Genomic DNA, 5803 nt, shown 5'->3' on the forward strand with positions numbered 1-5803 from the left:
ATTATTTCCCAGCTTTTCTCCTCATCCGCCTCTGAACTGTGATCTCCCTCAAACCCCTGTTGTAATTCTGAACTGTCTCCTTCTCTTCTGGAAGGGTCAGGCTGGGGAGGTGATCTCCACCCAGTCCCTGACAATGTATATACAGTAAAAGGATTCCAGTGCTCACCATGAAAATGTTACGGTAAGTGTAACACTTTTAACCAGTGTTTTTCTTCTAGGAAAAAAGGTGCCGGTCACGGGCGCCATCTAAGGGGGGGGTGTAAGGGCGAGGGCCTCAAAAAAATTAAAAGGAGGGGGCTGGGCCACCTGAATATTCCACAAGCTATGATGTGAGATGACAACATCTCCTGGTACTGTGGGGACCAGCACGGCCAAGCAGGCTTACACAGCGTTGGAAGGAGCAGGTAACGTCACATGTCTCACGTGTGATGTCACATGTGTGCACCGGGCTTCTTCGATCTTGAGGGCAACCCGGTGCCTGTGGTGCTGGCACTGCGTACACTTGAGGACTGCTAGAAGCAGAAGAAAGCACAATTCATAGACTTCCCAGAGTCTTTTCTGAGGGCAGCACAACCAATCGCAAACAGCCCGTGGCAGCTGGTGTCCATTGAGACTGGTACTGCAGAAAGCAGGAAGACCCACAGTAGGTGCCTCCAGAACCAACAACTGGTGGAGTCATGTTTGAAGACCCATTGTAAACAACTTAAAACATTAGCAGGATTGACAGCAAACCAGTGCAGTAAGGAATAATTAAAAGGAAATGCAAAGGGGAAATAGCAAACACACTTGAACTGGGTATGTTTTTTTGTTAAATATATTTGTAAAATGAGAAAATGGGGGGGACAGGACACACAACCTGGTAGAGTCAACTGAGTAGGTTTGTTTCTATCCTCCTCCTTACTGAGTTCCGTGAGGGAAACACAGAGACCATAAGGTGGAGGAGGAAACTGACAGCTGTTCTTATCAGCTTTGGTTCTGTTTGACTCCTTTTTCAATAAGTATATACACTTTTGGTTTAAGGAATTTTCAGGGGGTGGGTTTTATTGGATCTTTCAAAAAACAGAGCAGTTTGCCAAAGGCCACTAGATGAACTCCTATCGGTAATGAGATTTAAACAAGGGACTGCCTGGTGCACGGCTTAGCCTTTCAACCATTCCGCCAAACAAGGTTCTCTATTTACACAATCGTGTTAAGTCGCAGGAACAATCCTCAGATTTGCTTCGTCTTTTGCTTTCTGTTAATAGGAGTTCGGCTGTGTGCTTTACTCGTTTAGTGCACAACGGGGATACACAGAGCCAACTCCTAGGACCTAGAGGAAGAGGTCCCTTAGTCCCCTCCAAAATAAAATATTTGAGGCAGCCTAGCCCCCCCCTCAAGTTGATAGGTTCAAAAGGTATGTGTGCACTGTGTCTTGTGATTGAATATGCGAGGTGGGGCTTACCTCCCTCCCCCCAATATTTTATTCAAGTTGGCAGCCCTGGAATAGGACACTGCCTTATCCTGAGTCAGACCATTTGCCCATCCAACTCTATATTGCTTACACCAATGGTGTCCAAACTTTTTTCAAAGAGGGCCAGATCTGATGAAGGGCATGAGGGCCCAAAGTTGAGCTTTGTTTAGGATGGCTCCCTAAAGCAGAAGAGGAGAGGAGACAGACCGGGCTGGACTTTGGACATGCCTGGCTTACACTGACCAGCAACAGCTCTCCAGGATTTCGAACCAATCTCCCCCAGTCCCACCTAGAGCAGCCAGGGATTGAACCTGCGACCTTCTGCATGCAAAGCCTATGCTCTACCGCTGAGCCTTCCATTATACCGCTAGCTCATCTAAGCCAGTGTTGGCCACACTGACTGGCAGCAGTTCTCTTGTGTTTTAAACATGCAACTTGGAGATGCAGTGGGATTGAACCTGGGTACCTTCTGCAAAGTGTGTTATGTGTTCACTTTCTCTTTTTTTTGTCTTCGGGAGTGTTTGTGTGTTCTGAGAATCACCAGGGAGATGGTGCCCACAGCATTCGCTCAAAAGTTCAAATGTATCCAAAATATTGGTGACCCTAGAAAAAAGGTAAGATGCCAGCTCTAAACCCTTTTGAGCAACAACTCTAAGAAATCACACTGGCAACGTTTTCATAAGGTATCCTCCAAAGGCAACAGGGAAGACAATGGTTTATGGCGTGCCAGGAAACGGGATCTGTTCCTGGGAAATAGGGACAGTTGAAGCATATGCTGTGAGCCCGTCGGCTATTTGTGCGATGTCTGCAAAGAGTGCTAAATAGCCCTCCAGCCTTTCTGGGTGACTGGCGCTGGCAGAACCTTACAGACGCTTCAAAACATTACGCTGCAAAGTTGATCGCAGCCTCACATCTGCCAGGTGAGTCTGCAAGCTTGGCAGAGACAAGCGATGCCAATGCAGGGGCTGACTGCACCTTCAATGCAGCAAGTAGTCCTCTTCTGTCTGAGAGGCAGCTTGGTACAGTGGTTAGAATGTCAGATTAGGAGCTGGGAGGCCAGAGTTCAAATCCGTACTTGGCCATGAAAGTCACTGGGGGATTTTGTAGGCCGTTCACCGCCTCTCACCCCAGCCAACCTCACAGGGTGGCAGTCCAACCCCCTAAATTCACCCTTTGCTAGCAGTGCCTGGTCAACCTACACATCTGCCAGCCTCACCAAGCCTGGAGGTCTGTCTCCATCCAAGAGCCAAAATCTCCCCATTTCAGCAAGCAGGGCCTTTCTGTGATCACTCAGGTGTGCCTCTGCTTCTTATAAGTTTGCAGAGCTGCTTTTAATCAATGGCAAAGTGAGAAATAAGTAGGAAAGAATCAGGGTTTGAGTGAAACCTGGAAATAATTGAGGTGGTGGAGAGGAGAGAAGGTTTCTGAGCTGGAATGGATTTCTGTTCTTCTGGGCTATCCCCCACCCCTGCACTGGCCTTCTGATGAGGACAACTGATTTCAACAGTGATGCAGCTTGGGAGCAACCAGTCATCTAGCTCAGGGAAGGAGGAGAGAGAGAGAGAGAGAGAGAATTACCCTGGAGATTGAAGTGTTTATTTGAGTGTCTTTTCATTTTCATAATTGACATGCCCAGCAGCTGCAGTTCCTGCCTCCCTGTCCACAGCTGCCAATCAAAAGTCATGGAAATCTCACAGAGAGCGAGACCCTTTTGTTTAGCAGATCTCTCCATTCAGGAGGCAAGTGATGTGTATGGCTCAAAGCTTCAGCTGTGTGCTTGCGGCAGAGCAGGGGAAAGCAGGGGGTTCAAGGAGCGTGACACTGAACCAGGAGGTGTGCAGTGCAAGGCCAGTCCAATACCTCAAGGGGCCCTCGGCACAGTACCACTGGCCCCACCTCAAGACCACCCCCAGCCCCATGCATGCCTCTTAGCCAGTGCTAGGATCTTCCATTGCATTATTCACATATCTATTCATAAATTGGCGTCTGTTGGCATTATACCTTTCTCAGGCAAAAGCAATCAGTTACTGCTCCCTAGGAGGTGACATTCCTTGTGATCTGAGCAGTTCAGCCAATGGCAGTCCTTGGGACTTAACCCAGGCAGGCAGCTGAGCCAATCATCAGCAAAGAATCCACCAGCAGGGTCTCCACTAGCCGCCTAGAGTGACTTGGGCAACCCAGCAAGATGGATGAGGTGTAAATAACAAACATTTTTTTATTATTATTATTATTATTATTATTATTATTATTATTATTATTATTACTACTACTACTACTACTACTACTACTACTACTACTAAACATCCCACAGCAAATACAGAATTGGCCCAAGCTAAAACCAGTGTGTTCCTGGGTCTGGGTTTGCACTGATTCATTTTTGTGTCCACGTTCTGCTTTAAATTTAGATTTATTTTAGATCTCTCTGTGGCTTACGATTTCTGTGTTTTGACATATTGGAAGAAACTAATGGAGCTAAATGCATAGGTTTGTTTTGATGTTATAAGACATGTATATGGTTGCAAGGTTTGGGACTTTTTAGTTTAGAAAAACAATGAGGCAACATGCTAGAAATTTGTAAAAATCATGCATGGCGCAGAGAAAATGGATAGAAAAAGTTTTCCTCCTCTAACAATGCTAGAACTTGTGGAAATCCAATGAGGCTGAATGTTGGAAGATCCCGGACAGATAAAAGAAAGGGCTTCTTAACGCAGCGCAGAGTTAAACTACAGAACTCATGACTGAGGTAGTGTGGTGTAGTGGTTAGAGTGTTGGACAAGGACCTGGGAGACCAGGGTTCAAAATCCCCACTTGGCCATGAAGCTCACTGGGTGATGTTGGGCCAGTCACTGCCTCTCAGCCTAACCTACCTCACAGGATTGTTGTGGGGATTAGATGAGGAGAAGGAGAACTGTGTACAGTGGTACCTCAGTTTAAGAACTTAATTCGTTCTGGAGGTCCGTTCTTAACCTGAAACTGTTCTTAACCTGAGGTACCACTTTAGCTAATGGGGCCTCCCGCTGCTGCCACGCCACCACCGCATGATTTTTGTTCTCATCCTGAAGCAAAGTTCTTAACCTGAGGTACTATTTCTGGATTAGCAGAGCCTGTAACCTGAAGCGTCTGTAACATGAAGCATCTGTAACCTGAGGTACCACTGTACACTGCCTTGACCTCCTTGGAGAAAAAGGTAGGATATAAATACAAAGAAACAAACGAATCTGTTAATGATCCCCATGATTCAGGAGACTGAGCCAGACTGCTGCTCTCAGGTGGACGGAAGATTGTTGTTCTATCCACAGTTCTGAAGTAAGATTCAGCTGCCCTTCTGGTCAGCTTCTTTATAAGGAATGGTAGGGGTGCCATCTTGCCCTCTGCCTCGCAATATCTTGGCTGATTGCTGTCCCTGGTTTGTCTCTTTCTCCCTCCCACATCTTGCAACAACTGGTTTGAGTGCAAGCCGCTGGAGTTGTTGTTCTTCAAGGCTCACGTCCTTTTCCAGAGTTAAACCTCAGGGAGCAAATGTATCGCAGCACTGATGCATGTGTGTGGATGTAAGCCCATAAGAACGTAAGAAATGCCTAGTGGATCAGACCAATGGCCCATCTAGTCCAGCCTCCTGGTCTCACAGTGGCCAACCAGATGCCTGTGAGAAGCCAGCAAACAGGATCCAAGCACATGATCCCTTTCCCCTCCTGTGGTTTGCAGCAACTGGTACTCTGAAGCATCACTGTCTCGGAGGCGAAGTATGGCCATCATAGCTAGTACCCATTTATGAAGCCTTCCTCTGCATAAATTTGTCCAACCCTCTTTTAAATTCATCCAGGTTGACGGCCAGCACTGCTTCCCGTGGGAGCAAGTTCCATAGCTGCATGAAGAAGGACTTTATTTTATCCTGAATCTTCCAACATTTGTTTAAAGTCCCTGCGTTTAAACTCTGCCTGCCAATTCATTCATAGTACCTGCTAATGTATATTTTGAACTGCTGGTCGTCTGTTGTAAGGCAATTACAGTTTTCAAGTGTGCCATTAATCAAAAGCACAAACACACTCCTGGATTTTGCAGAAGCTGGAGTAAAGTCTTCTCCAACAGTGTGTGTGTGTGTGTGTGTGTGTGTGAGAGAGAGAGAGAGAGAGAGAGAGAGAGAGAGAGAGAGAGAGAGAGAGAGAGAGAAGGTGACCTTGAGCAGTCATCATACAATGGGTGCCCCCCGTTTTCATCTATTAAAAAGGCAAAGAAATTGTCCTAAGACCACATTCACGTCTCATCTTTAAAGCCTGCAGCTTCCCCTCAAAGAATCCTGGGAACTGTAGTTTGTAAACGGTGTTAGGCATTGGAGCTCTGCAAGGGATGCGC

This window comes from Podarcis bocagei, assembly GCF_964188305.1.
Source record: "Podarcis bocagei genome assembly, chromosome: 16".
Taxonomy (NCBI): domain Eukaryota; kingdom Metazoa; phylum Chordata; class Lepidosauria; order Squamata; family Lacertidae; genus Podarcis; species Podarcis bocagei.